Source organism: Phyllostomus discolor, chromosome 5 (genome assembly GCF_004126475.2).
Source record: "Phyllostomus discolor isolate MPI-MPIP mPhyDis1 chromosome 5, mPhyDis1.pri.v3, whole genome shotgun sequence".
In the NCBI taxonomy this organism is placed as follows: Eukaryota; Metazoa; Chordata; class Mammalia; order Chiroptera; family Phyllostomidae; genus Phyllostomus; species Phyllostomus discolor.
This window is the reverse complement of record NC_040907.2, coordinates 104000060-104015197: the sequence shown is the minus strand read 5'-3', so window position 1 is coordinate 104015197 and position 15138 is coordinate 104000060. Positions and strand designations below refer to the sequence as shown.

Genomic DNA, 15138 nt, shown 5'->3' with positions numbered 1-15138 from the left:
TGCTTCAGCCCCTGTGGCTGCTAAGGGGGGAGAAAATATGCTAAGACATATTCATAAACAAACCATGGGCTTTTGTTAAGCTTTGATTGTATCTCCTTGGGTTTGGTATAGAGTAGGCTTTCTTTCAAACTAAACAATCCTCTTTCTAGTTCTTTACGGGCTTGTGCTGGGCCTTCTCCCTAACCAACCCCTTTCCTGGATTGTCCCTGAGTCCATGCCCTTACCCTATCCAATCTTTCCCAGGCTAGACATGCCCCCCCTTTTTTTGCCATTTTGGCTCCTACTGCTCATGCCTCAAAGTAGAAGAACCTCCCCTGAACCATCGTGACTTTTACTGTGCATGCCTCAATGGAGGAATTTCCCTTTTACTGCTTCTCCACCACCCCAATTTGGGGAAATGGAAGGGTTGTTCCCTGGAGAGATCGGAAAGTCCTTCCTTCCTCCCTACTCATAGGAGAGGAAGGGATGTTAATCACCTTGGTGGGGCAATGAGGCCATCCCCTGGAGTGTCTGGAAGCAGTAGCTTCCTAGTCAATCAGGCTTAGCCAGTTTAGCTCCCTTCTCTTTTTAAAAACGAAATAGCTGCCTAAGCTAACATAAGGACATAAATTGAGTGATTAAAACTTTTATATTTGTTAAATCTAAGAATTTAAAAAATAGATACTGGTATTATATATTTTGAATATATTTTATAAAACTATTGGTCTGTGATACATTAGGAAATTTTTAAAAGAAATTGGTCCTTCACCAGAGACAGTTTGAAATCTTCTAGTCCATGGAAAGATCCCTAGGGGAACCAGACTCACTGTGAACTAAATATTTAAAATATTCTCAAGTGTGACGTCTTGTATGAGGCCTGAATGATGCAGCTGCGAACAAATCAGACAGCCTCTCTGTTCTTAGGGAGGGACAGACAGTAAATAAGAAAGCATACAAATAGGAAAATGAGATAAGGCATTAATAGTACGAAGAAATTAAAACATGGAGAAGTGAAGGTTTGGGGACATGTCTGGTATTTTTGCCATTGACATCCTTGCTGCAGGCATTTTCATGTATAAGTAATTGGCTGTAAGGCAATTTTGCCATAAAAAAGACATAAAATCACAAACACAAAGGGGGACATTAAAAAGGGCATAAAATTAAAAAGATTATATTATGAAATGCAAATATTCAAATGCTTTTTAAAATGTGTTTACATTCATGACAATACTGTTACAGAACAGACCCGGAGGTGAGGGGGTAAGTGATATACTATTACCAAATGGACCTACCCTTGTGCTCTGGCCCCCCTCCCCATCCCTGAACTTAGGTTCACCTTGCTCAACACCAGAGATTAGTGAAAAGGAAAGAGATTATTTATTTAAAAAGTTATACAGACTTAGAGTAATGACTTAATGTCTTCATTAAAAATCCTAAAGTCTCTTAGAATACCTGCAAACTCATAGTCCTTCCTTCTCCCCTTTGCCCAGTCCAGGGTACCACATCTCAGGAAAAGAAGTAGAAGTCCAAAGTTCAGGCAGCCCCTCTGTTCTGGCACCATCAGCTGTGTTGCCACCTGTTCTCCAGTTAATCCAAAACCATGTGGCACCTGCTTGTGGCCTACCAGCAAGAATATTTTCAGCCCTTTTCTTCCAGGCAAAGTTTCTCTTGTGGCTGAGCCACATGGCAAAAAGGAGCACCCTAAAGCTGCACGGTCCCAACCAAAAAGCCCCAACATGGCTGCAGCACCTTGGTTTAAATCCCAGCACCAGTCTTCCTCTGCAGCACCATTTCCAACTCCTCTCACAATCTGTTACACCTGTCTTACTGGGCTGTCATAGTTAAGTCCTGGCAGGCGTGGCCCCATGGCATGGAGCCAATCATCTGCAAGCTTTTATGCAGGTGCTGTACCCAGAGGGTGTTACCTCCCAGTTATATCATGGGTTGAAGTCACTCCCATCCCCCTGGCTCAAAGCATGGCCACAGCTATTTAACATATCTATCAAACCAGTTAAACATTATAGATATGTTAAATGACCATGCTAGAGGTTAGCTGCAAAGCTGTTATATGCAAAACAGCTCTCAATGATCCTGCTCCATGTGTCCCATCCCCCAGCTCAGACTTGTGGGGGTGAGGACATCCTATATATACATTTTTTCTAACATTTCCTGGATACTCTGAGTTCTAGGCCCCATTACAAATCCCTATTTGTGGTCCCCCTTGGCTGCACCTGTAGGAAGGTGCACCTGTAGGAAGGTGCAGCCAAGGGGGTCCCTAAAAGAAGGATTTGTAATGGGATCCAGAACTCAAGGTGTCCAGGAAATATTAGAAAGATATATAGGATGTCCTCACCCTCCACCATAGGTGTGAGTTGGGGGAAGGGACACATGGAGCAGGGCCATTCAGAGCTGTTTTGCATAGCAACTAACCTTTGCAGCTAACCTCTGGTGTGGTCATTTAACATATGTATAACCTTTAACTGGTTGCATAGATATGTTAAATAGCTGCGGCCTTGCTCTGAGCCAAGGGAATGGAAGGAACTCCCCTCCACCCCAAGATGTAACTGGGAGGCAACTCCCCCTAGTTACAGTGCCTGTGTGAGAGCTTGGAGATGATTGGCTCCATGACTTGGGGCCACCTCTGCGTTGACTCGTGATGGAGCCCAGGAGAGCTGGAAAGATATTTAAACCCAGACTCGGTAGCCATTGAAAGGAAGCATTCGGCTGCAGCCGTGTAAGGAGAACCTCGCAATTTTGGCAGAGTTGGGGGACCCCACTCCACTCCCGCAGCCATGAGAAGAACCACCACGCGGCTTTAGCTAGAGATCTTGGCAACACAGCTGATGGTGCTGGGAACCGAGGGAGGCCTACCAGCCGAGCACAGATTACTGGGAAGAACCGGGAGCTGCCTGAGCCATGGACTTATATTTCTTTCCCTGAGATACGGTACCCCAGACTGGGCAAAGGGGGAAGGAAGGACTGTGTGTGTTTGTGGGTGTTTTAAGGGACTCTGGGATTTTGATGAAGACATTAAGTCATTACTCTTAAGTCTGTATAACTTGAATAAATAATTCCTTTTCTTTTCGCCAATCTCTAACATGGAGAGCTATAATTCTCTGGCGTAGGGAAAGGCGAACCTAGTACAGGGGGACCCCAGGAGAAACGGGGGTCAATTCAGTAGCATTGTGGGACCCTCTACCCTGGTGGCTAGTAGGGGAGGATCATGGGAGACCAAATGCGCAGTAGCTTTAAAGTAATACAACTACTTGTACATGTGCAGTAAAGCCCACCAAAACTAGCCAGGAAGGATCCGCCCTGTAAGAATAGAGTCCTTCTGTAGGAGGGTGCAGCCAAAGGGTCCCCAAATAGAGATTTGGAATGGGGTTCAGAACTCAAGGTGTCCAGGAAATATTAGAAAAATATATAGAATGTCCTCACTCTCCACCCCAGGGGAAGGGACAAATGGAGCAGGGCCATTGAGAGCTGTTTCCCATAGCAACAGCCTTGCAGCTACCCTCTGGCGTAGTCTTTTAACATATCTATGGCCTTTGGCTGGTTGCATAGATATGTTAAATAGCTCTGGCCAAGCTCTAAGCCAGGGAAATGGAAGTAACTTTCCCTTTCACATGCGCAGTAGCTTTAAAGTAATGCAACTACTTGTATATACTCAGTAAAGGCCCACTAAAACTGGCCAGGAAGGATCCGCTCTACAAGAATAAAGTCCCTCCAGCCCATGAGGTCAATCTCTGCTTGGAGCTGGCCTTCTCCCATGTTCTCTTCTATGAACTCTGGGTGTTCGGTTCAATTCTTTGTCCCGATCACTAAGAACCTGGTTACCTGTGCCCACCTGTGACACACCCTGTTATAATACTGCTCAAATAATTTATTTTATTTTATGGATTGTACCTAAGCACTTGTCTTCATTCTTTAAGAAATATGGGTTTAACTATGCACCCTCAATGAGGCTTCTTGGCCTCTCATTCTTTTCCCCATTTAGTGTTTAAAAATAAGAAGTCAACTCTTGGGGCCAATCATCATCATCTAGGAGAAATGCTCACTATTTTAAGACTACCACTATGACTACTCATCACAGTATAGACCATTATGAAGACTAACTAAAATTTATATATAATATAAATATGGCAGTAACTGTGGTAATTTTGTGCCTGGAAAGTGAAACCAAACTGACAGCTTTCTTAAATACATTGTCTGGGGAAGGTTGTTAATTTGTCAAATGAACTGTCAACCAGTTACCTTAATTTTTTTTTGTTTTACCACACAATTGCCTTATATCCAATGAGTTATGCAGGGATAATGTTGGCAGCAAAAATGCTACAGCAAAAGTACCTAGAACAGATTTTTTGTGTGTGTCACTATGGATTAGATAGTCAAGGAAATTCTTAGAGGAGAAGGCAGTTCAGCTGAGATGTGTATAAGGAAGCAGGCATGTAAAGATATGAAAAAAGAATATTGTAGGCAGAAAGGATAATTAATGAAAATTCCAAAAGTTGGGAATGTTTGAAGTAGTCAAGGATATGCTAAGTGACACATAAGGGAGAAGTGACAGGACCCCAGTCTATAAAGCCTTGCAGGCCTGGGTGAAGAGTCTTAATTTTACTCAATGTCCCTTGAAAAGCCTTTGGAGGATTTCATGACTAACATGGTGTGTATTAAAAGATCACTGTGGCTACCTTGTAGAAAATTCATTGTGGGGGGGTGAGGGTAAGAGATACAAATTAGGAGATAGTTAATGACCACTGTGACTCATACTGATAATAGTGCAAGGTAGAAGTGAGTAGATTCAGATATATTTTAGAGATACAGTTAATCGGGCTTGGTAATGGAAAATGTGAGGAAGTGAGAAAAAATCAAAATGACATAGGATTTTGGTGTGAGCAATTGGGAGGGTCATGTGACTACTAAAATGGGTACAGCTAGGGAAGAACACTTTGTTTTGTTTTTTACCTCAGTTAAAAAAGTACAGATTTTAGTTTTGGACAGTTCTACCAACTAGAGTTCAACATTTCTGTTAAGGACTACCTACATGCTGGTTGTGAAAAATATATGCAAACTCCCAGAACACACAGAGGAGCCAAAACACCTGGACCCATGTGCATAGGTGCCTAAGCCTCCAGCTTTGGAAAGGTGATGGCGGGGAGGGGTGGGGCAGAGGGGGGGCAGGTGTCTGGTAGAACTTCAGTCTGCGTCCTGGTTGTGAATATGACCTACAAGGCCAGGAGATTAGAGTACTAGATTGGGATCCAGCTGGGGTGATAGGTGAGAGTTGGGTCGTAGGTAAGAGGAACATGGCCAGGGGCACCGGTCCAGATCCTGGTTATGGGTAGGACCAATTCCTGGAGTTGTGGGTTGGGTCCATCCCCTACTCACATGCACAGCAGCTGCAACAACATTGCCCCATTCCTCTGAACCACAACGTCCACAAACACACCATTTGTGCCCAGGTAACGCAAGAAGAAGTTGCCATAGCATCGGGCCCAAGCTGAGGCTGAGGGTTTGGGGTATGAAGATCTCCAGGTGGCATGGTGCCATGAAGCTCAAGTGGCCACTGCTCATGTCCACCAAGCCCTGCATCAAGTGGTAGAAGATAGTCACTAGGTACTTCTTCATCAGGTACTCCAACTTCAGGCACACTGTACCAGAGGCCCACTGGTGCCGGGAACCCTGCACCTGCCATGGTGGTGAGGCCCAGTGAGGCCCGTGACAAGCCACAGCCCAGAAGACCAGATATTGATGGAGATTAGTGGGAGGAAGAGTTGTGCTGAGGCCTATTAAATTTTAATTTAACCTTTTATTTATTTAATCTTTTATTTATTTTTTATATATTTTATTGATTATACTATTACAGTTGTCCCATTTTTTTCTCCCCTTGATTCCCCTCTGCCCTGTACCCCCCACACCAGCATTCCCCACCTCAGTTCATGTCCAAGGGTCTTACATATAAATTCTTCAGCTTCTCCATTGCCCATACAATTCTTAACCTCCCCCTGTATATTTCATACCTACCATTTATGCTTCTTATTCTGTGTACCTTGTCCCCATTCTCCCCTCTCCCCCTCCCCACTGATAACCCTCCATGTGATCTCTATTTCTGTGAATCACAGAAATAGTTCCTGTTCTAGTTGTTTGCTTAGTTTGTTTTTGTTTTTTTAAGTTCAGTTGTTTATAGTTGTGAGTTTGTAAATTTGGCGTTTTAGACATCCAAGTGTAGATCTTATGTGGAAGGTCGGAGCCTGGAGTTAAGGAGAAAGGAAATATGTATTTGCAAATTCCTAGAGTGTGTTATGGTTGTGCGTATATATGCTATTTTATTTTTTCCAGTAATGTTCAATCACTTGGTTTAGAAGAAGAAATGACATAGGATTGATATGACTATGGAAAAATTTGAAATACAAAGTATACTGTGGCTGAGAGGAAAAAAGAAGAATGGTTGCAGGGATGTCCAACCAGGGGCTTGTGGGCCACATGGAGCCCAGGTCCACTATGAATGCAGCTCAACACAAAAATCATAAATTTACTTAAAACATTATGAGATTTTTTTTATGTGACTAAGTGTTGCAATGTCACCTAATCACAGAATCACAATGGCCCAAGACATCTCTTCTTCTTCCAGTTTGGCCCAGAGATGCCAAAAGTTTGGACAACCCTGGAAAGGATGGTGATCTTAATAAAGTAGGTGTGTTGCAAAAGGAAGAGCAGAAAGAATTAGGAGATGTTTTAAGGTGTGGCTATTAAGATATTAGTATTTCAAAAGCAGAGTGGTCCAAGATAGTGAATGGCCCTGATTATGGTTATTGACCATGAAATGAGACTGACATCATTGGTACTATAGAGATTTAAAAATGTCAGGTTAGGATGTTTGGTAAATTGTACTTATGTGTGTTCAAGTTGACAGGATAATAGCACATCATGGGATGGAGAGGACAACTCAGCAATACCATGAGATGACAGTGACATGGAAAGATTAAGTAGCTGGATAGGTTGAGCTTGAATGAGTTGTGGGCAGGAGGGGAACGATTTGGAAGGAAGTAGCAAAGTAGATGACAGCGGAAAGTATTTCTATCAAAACTTGATTTAGAGCCCTGGCTGGTGTGGCTCAGTGGCTTGAGTGCCAGCCTGAGAACCGAAAGGTCACTGGTTTGATTTCTTGTCAGGACACATGCCTGGGTTGCAGGCCAAGTCCCCTGCTGGGGGCATGTGAGAGGCAACCAATTGATATTTCCTTCGCATGTCTGTTTCTCTCCTCTTTCTTCTTTCCTTCTCCTTTCTCTAGAAATGAATAAATAGAATCTGAAAAATACAAAAACGAAAAATACTTGATTTAGATCCCTCAGATCCCTGAACTGTACACTTCTATAGCCTTCTTACCTTTTCAAGTGCTACCAACATCACCTTCCTTCCAGGGCATTTGTGTAGATGATTGTCAGTTAAGGAGGATTGTGCTTTATTGTTTTAGGAACCGGTAACATTTGAGGACTTCTCTGTGGACTTCACTGGAGGGGAGTGGAGTCACCTAGCTGTTACTCAGCTACTGAGGCAACTGCACGGAGCTGGGATGCTGGAGAGCTACTGCCAATTGGTCTCAGTGGGTAAGAACATGAGTTTGGACCTGCTTCTATTTTTTTTAATTGACTATGTTATTATAGTTGTCCCAGTTTTCCCCCCTTACCCTCTCCACCCACCACCTCCCACTTCCTCTGGCGATCCCCCTCCTTTGTTCTTGTCCGTGGGTTCATGCATATAAGTTCTTTGGCAACTCCATTTCCCATACTTGCTCTTAACATCCTTTCCCTATTCTATAACTGTATTTCTTAATCCCTTCACCTTTTCTCCCATTCTCCCATACCCCCATCCCCACTGGCCAATATCCCAATGTTCTCCTTATCTATGATTCTGTTTCTGTTCTTATTTGCTTAGTCTGTTTTTAAGATTCAGTTGTTGATATGTATGTGGTTATTGCCATTTTATTGTTTATAGTTTTGATCTTCTTTTTCTTAAATAAGTCCTTTCAATATTTCATATGATAATGGTTTGGTGAGGATGAACTCCTTTAGTTTTACCTTGTCGGGGAAACACTTTATCTACCATTCAATTTCTAAATTATAGCTTTGCTGGATAGAGTAATCTAGGTTATAGGTACTTGCTTTTCATTACTTTGAATACTTCTTGCCAATCCCTTCTAGTGTGAAAAGTGTTTTTGAGAAATCAGCTGACAGTCTTATGGGAACTCCTTTGTAGGTAATTATCTGGTTTTCTCTTGCTGCTTTTAAGTTTCTCTTTATTTTTAGACTTTGGCATTTTAATTATGATGTTTCTTGATGCCATCCCCTTTATCAGTTTTGTCTGGAACTCTGCTTCCTGGATTTGTATGTGTATTTCTTTCACCAAATCAGAGAAGTTTTCTTTTATTATTTTTTCAAATAGGTTTCCAATTTCTTGCTCTTTCTCTTCTTCTGGCACCCCTATGATGTACATGTTGGAACATTTGAATTTGACCCAGAGGCTCCTTACACAGTCCTCGATTTTTTGGATTATTTTTTCTTCTTACTGTACTGAATGGATGTCTTTTGCTTCCTTATATTCCAAATTATTGATTTGATTCTTGGCTTCATCCACTCCACTGTTGATTCTCTATAAATTATTCTGTATTTCAATTAGTATATCCTACATTTCTTCCTGGATCTTTTTTATGCTGTTGAAGTACCCACTATGTTCTTTGAGCATCCTTATAACCAGTGTTTTGGGCTCTGCATCTGATAGATTGCTTATCTCCATTTTTTTTAGTCCTTTTTCTGGAGTTTTATTCTGTTCTTTCATTTTGGCCATACTTCTTTGTCTCCTCATTTTGGCAGCCTCCCTGTATTTTTTTATTTTTATTTTTTTTCTGTGTATTAGATAGAGCTGCTTTGACTCTGTGTCTTGGTAGCATGGCCTAATGTAATAGATGTTCTGTAGGGTCTGTTGGCACAGCCTCCTCAGTCTCCCAAGCTGTATACTTGAGGTATTCCCTCCATGTGGGGTGAGTACTCCCTCCTCTTGTAGATAAGTCTTGATTACTATAAGCAGGTCAATGGGAGGGATCCATCTAGTCCAGACAGCTGGTAGAACTGACTGTGACCTCTGGCCAACAACCACTTCCCTCAGTGGCTTATGGAGGTAGTTGGATGTTGCTCCACTGTGGTCTCTAACTGTCCTTTGGATGCACAGGCCAAAGTCAGTCTCCACCTGTGTTCTGTCTGGGGTCCCCTTGGCATAAGCTATAAAGCAATCTGCAAATGGCTGCTGCTATTGCCAGGCCAGGGGCCACTCAGTGAGAGGTATGGGGGACTGGGCTCAGCTGTTGTTTGTTTGAGTGGATTTAAGGTCTGAAGCCTACATCTAGCCCAAACCTTCATATGGAAAAGCCACTGTTACCAGCTTGGGTTGGGCTGTAAGTTCAATGAGGCAGGCCCTTAGGTAATCATCAGGGCAGGGCTTACTGTTTGAGCCAGATGGATAGAAATTCAGATATACTGCCGCTACACTGTTGCTCTGTGTGGGGAGGGCTCAGAAGAGAAACAGTGGCTGCTGTCTGCAGTTTTATCTGAGAGGAAGCTGTCCCCCAATTCTTGCCCTGATGTCAGACACTTCAGTTCCTCCCCATATGCCTCTAGTGCTCTTCAAGGTGCTACCCCAGTGCTGGAGCTCAGAGGGAGTGAGTCTGAGTAAGTCTGTGTGGTGCAAGACCGTTTAAGGGAAGAGGCCTGAGAATCCTGCAGTTTCTTCTGTCAGCCCAACTCCCACTAGTTTTTACAGCCAGAAGTTATGGGATCTTATCTTCCTAGCACTGAAACCCTGGGCTGGGTGGTCTGGTATGGGGCTGGGATCCCTCACTGCTGAAATATCCCCCCATTTTATACCCACTACGTGTGGGTTTGGGACCAACTGGTTTCTTGTCTCCACTTCATCCCTCCTACCTATCTGGATGAATGTGGTTTCTTTAATTCCTCAGTTGTCAAGACTTCCATACTGACGATTATCAAAAGAAAATCGGACTTCTGATTTTCTGACACTTCTGAGTGATATCTGTTCTGTAGTTTAGGTGTAATTTTTCTGTGGTATGAGGAGGTGAACCATTTACCTATGCCTCCATCTTGACCAGAAGTCCCATTGGAGGCTTTATTTCTTCAATTTTAAATAGGGGTTATGGTTCAGGTAAGAGTTTCCTAATTTCTTTTTGGTACAAAAAGATGTTTTTGATTATTCTAAACAACTAAAGAAATTTACTTGGTAAGAGTTGGAGAATGGTAGCTTTAGTAAGTTGTATAAGAACCATACCTGATCCATCCCTGATAAACCATAATTTGGAACTGATTTTATTTTCTGCACAGTTGCCTAATCCCTGTGTGTTTCCCAGATATGATCTCTCAGTTGCAACAAGCTGAAGATAATTATACAGTAAAAAACAAACTCTGAAGAAATCAGTGAAGCACCATGGCAAGTCACAAACCCAGGCTAATCTATTAAGAAGAGTCCCTACTTAAATGTTTCAGGAGTTCTCTTTGAATTTTGCTGGTCAGTGGAGAAAGCTGAGACTTCAAGGATACTTTCCTCAAACTGATCTACCTGTATCTATTCACTTATTCTCCCTTCTACCTTTTCAGAAAGTTTTGGTCTTTTTTTTTTTTGGTCTTTTAGAGAGAAGGGAAGGAAGGGAGAAAGAGAGGGAGAGAAACACTGAGATGTGGGAGAAACATCGATCAGTTGCCTCTTGCATGCCCCCACTTGGGCACTTGGCTCACAATCCAGGCATGTACCCTGACTGGGAATCGGTCCCAGGACCTTTCAGATCTCAGGCTAGTGCTCAATCCATTGAGCCACACCACCCAGGGCAAAAGTTGTGGTCTTTCTTATTCACACTGACCTCATCTGTACTTTTATCTTCTCTCACATTTTCCCCACATTGGTCTGGTACCATCTTTGCTTGAACTTTATTTTCGTTAAAAATCCCTCTGCTTTACAATACCTAGTTTCCTTTTCTTTTTTTCTTACATATTCAGAGATTCATCCATCTTCCCTTCTGAATATAAGATAACATTGTAGTAAGACAAAATCTCATATCCTAGAGATAGATAGAGGTTTAATTGATAAAGTTTTCCTTAAAAATATTTTGACTTGCTTGAAGCAAAGAGCCTTAAACATTTTTAAATTTTTTTAAAGATTTTATGTTATTATTTATTTTTTAGAGAGAGAGAGAGAAGAGGAGGGAGAAAGAGAAAGAAAGAAATATCAATGTGTGGTTGCCTCTCACATGCCCCCTACTGGGAACCTGGCCTGTAACCCAGTCATATGCCCTGACTGGGAATTGAACCATCAACCCTTTGGTTTGTAGGCCCTCACTCAATCCACTGAGCTACACCAGACAGGGCACATTTTTGATGAAATAATTCATTTTCAGGTATCTGTCATAAGAAATTAACCAGTAACTCCAACTGAAAATTGTGAACAGTCATTATAATATTTTAATAATTAATATATTGAAAAATTACTTACTAGATATACTATAGGGGTTTAGTCATACAAATTATAGTGAATCATACAAGAGAAAAAGATGTGTTCATTAAAAAATATACTAAGGACTTTTTAAATTTTTATTAACTTTATTGGGGTAACATTGGTTAATAAAATTGTATATCTCAAGTATACAATTCTATAACATACCATCTGAATATTGTGTTGTGTGTTCATCACACCAAGTCTCCTTCCATCACATTTATCCCTTTTCACTCATTTCCACTTCTCCTAATCTGCCTTTTCCTCTGGTAATCACAATATTGTTGTCTCTTTCTATGAGCTTTGGGGTTTTTTTTTCTTACTCCATTCATATTTTTTAACCCGGCCCCTTAACCTCCTCCTTTCTGACAGCTGTCAATATGTTCTCTCTGTCTATGGGTCTGTTTGAGTCTGTTTCTATTTTGTTTGTTAGTTTATTTTGTTCATTAATTCCACATGTAACTGAAATCATATGGTATTTGTCTTTCTCTGACTGGCTTATTTCACTAAGCGTAATACTCTCCCAGTCTATCCATGCTGTCACAAAAGGTAAAATTTCCTTCTTTTTTCGGTGGAGTAGTATTTCATTGCATAAGTATACCACAACTTTTTTATTTACTCATCAACAAATGTACACTAGGCTTGCTTCCAAATCTTGGCGATAATAAATAACACACAACAGTGAACATAGGGGTGCATATATTCTTTAGAATTACTATCTTGGGTTTCTTTGGATATATTCCTAGAAGTAGAATCTCTGGGGTCATAAGGCAGTTCCATTTTAATTTTTGGAGGTAACTCCATACTGCTTTCCACAGTAGCTTCACTAGTCATTCCTACCAGTAGACCCCACGAGGGTTCCTTTTTCTCCACATCCTAGGTAGCATTTACTGTTTGTTGATTTATTGATGGTAGCTATTCTAACCCGGTGTAAGGCATTATTTTAATGGGGTTTGAATTTGCAAACTTTGATGATTAGTGGCGTGCTTTTTCATGTCTATTGGCCATCTGTATGTCCTCTTTTGGAAAAGTATTCAAGTTCTTTGCTTATTTTTTAAATTCAGTTGTTTGGGTTTTTAGTGTTGAGGGGTTTGTTGTTGTTTTTTTTTTTTTAGATTTTATTTATTTATTTTTAGAGAGGAACGGGAGGAAGAAAGAGAGAGAGAGAGAAACATCAATGTGCGGTTGCTGGGGGCTGTGGCCTGCAACCCAAGCATGTGCCCTGACTGGGAATCGAACCTGCGATGCTTTGGTTCTCAGCCTGTACTCAATCCACTGAGCTACACCAACCAGGGCTAGTGTTGAGTTTTATAACATCTTTATAAATTTTGGATATTAACCGCTTATCAGATGGGTCATTGACAAATAGGTTGATCCATTTAGAGGGTTGTCTTTTTCATTTTGTTGATGGTTTCCTTTGCTGTGCAAAACTTTTTAGTCTGATATAGTCTTATTCTTTCTTTTGTTTCCCTTGCCTGATGAGCTCTATCAGAAAAAAAACATTGCTGCAAGATATTTCTGAGATATTACTGTCTATGTTTTCTTCTAGATTTTTCATGGTTTAGAGTGTGACATTTGGCTTTAATTCATTTTGAGTTTAGCCCTTTTAACTAGATGGGGCGATGCATGTCTGCCTACTAGGTTGAACCATGGAAATTTGCCATTTTGTAGTAAAAACAGATATTCTACAAAAATGACTGAAAAAAGTATCTTGTAATGGTGGCTTTCAGGGTTTTTTCCCTGCTTTGGGCTACATGGTTCTCTCCCCTCAGTCACTGTGGCTCTTGAACCATTGTCTTTACATAAACCTGGGTGTGAGGTGAGTGCAACTGAGTGAAATGGTCTCTGCAAGTGGTAAGGCTCAAGAATTTCCATATACTTAATATAAACCTAGTACCTGTATTCTATTTTTTAGCACAATTGCCCACTTGTAGATCATGTTAAACTTTTGCCCCTTCAGAATTTTTCCTTTTTAAATTTTTGGAGTAATTACTGTTGCTAATTTTTCTGATGGTTTTCAGTGTTAATCTTTTTATTTTCTTTATTTTCATTGTTAACACGATTACAGACGTCCCCGTTGTCCCTCCCTTTGCCTGTCACCATGCAGCCCCCACCCCCTTCCCTTTGGCCATCACCATACTGTTTTCTGTGTCTATGTGTTATTCACATGTGTTCTCTTGATACTCCCTTTACCTTCTTTCATCCAGTACAACCCTCCCCCCACCTCTGACAGCTGTTAGTCTGTTTTATGTATCCATTCCTCTGTTTCTGTTTTGTTCATCAGTTTATTTTGTTCATTAGATTCCACATATAAGCGACATCATATGGTATTTGTCTTTCTCTGACTGGTTTATTTCACTTACGATAATTTTCAGGTCCATCCATGTTTTTGCAAAAGGTAAGATTTCCTTCTTTTTTTATGGCCTTATAGTGATGCGGACACTGACCAGCAGTGTCTGCGGCATTATGGATGAGACAAGACAAATTAGCACAGACTACTGAGTCCTGTGGAGGAAAAGGGATGGCCCGGCTACTCTCAAGGGGAGAGTGTGCCAACCCTTGCCTTGATAAGCTTTTATTGATGTAATAGCATACATCAAAAAAGGTTTTCATTCATTATACTTAGGTTTGCTTTAGGTAATTACTTTTTACAGATAGCAACAGAAGGGATGTTACTGATTACTTCTTATAGATTGAAAAGGAAAAAATGTTGCAAATGCAAGGGAATGATAAGAGTAATAGGTCTTGTTACACTTCAGTCCTTGGGAGAATTAGCACAGACTTCAGGAAGTTACTTTGTAGTAAGCATTTGCTGCCTGAACTCAGGGTGAGGGAATTTTAGCAAGAGCAAGTCACAAAGCAGCCTAGTTATAGCGTAGGCCTGGTTTCCCACAGGAGAATCTATCTGTGGGTTTGGCTCCTGCGTACCACAACAAGCCTATTGGTTTTTCAATAGGGTTGAGCTACAATTGCCATTGCCAGGCAGATTGGTTCCCCACAGCAAAGTATTCCATTGTGTAAGTATACCACAACTTTCTTATCAACTCATCTACTGATGAGAACTTGGGCTATTTCCAGATCTTGTCTATTGTAAACAATGTTTATATGAATGTAAGGGTGCATATATCTTTTTTAAATTGGTGTTTTTGGATTCTTAGGACACGTTCACTGAAGTGGGATCACAGGGTCAAAAGGCAGTTCCATTTTTAATTCTTGGAGGAAACTCCACTCAGCCTGTTTTCAATTTCAGTGTCTTTGGTTATATTTTGCTTGCTTGTTCATTTTGTTGATTAGGTTCCTGTTAAAGGTGAGATCATATGGTATTTGTCTTTCACTGCCTGGCTTATTTTGCTTAGCATAATGCTCTCCAGTTGCATCCATGCTGTCATAAAGGGTAGGAGCTCCTTCTTTCTTTCTGCTGCATAGAATTCCATTGTGTAAATGGAATAGTTTTTTGATCCATTCATTTACTGATGGGCATCTAGGTTGCTTCCAGCACTTGACTATTGTAAATTGTGCTACTATGAACATTGGGATACATAGGTTCTTTTGGATTGGTGTTTCAGGGTTCTTAGGATATAATCCTAGCAGTGGAATTTCTTCCAATCC

At 41.1% G+C, this 15138-nt stretch overlaps 1 protein-coding gene across 2 annotated transcripts in view; it reads left to right on the top strand.

The window, feature by feature from the left end:
- The window catches only part of ZNF239 (zinc finger protein 239), a 64250-nt gene that overhangs the window by 5591 nt on the left and 43521 nt on the right, over positions 1-15138 (top strand). For both annotated transcript variants that reach the window (XM_028512748.2, XM_036026673.1), the window contains one exon: positions 7454-7586. The gene's annotated coding sequence lies outside the window, so the exon portion shown is untranslated. The remainder of the gene's footprint in view (positions 1-7453; positions 7587-15138) is intronic.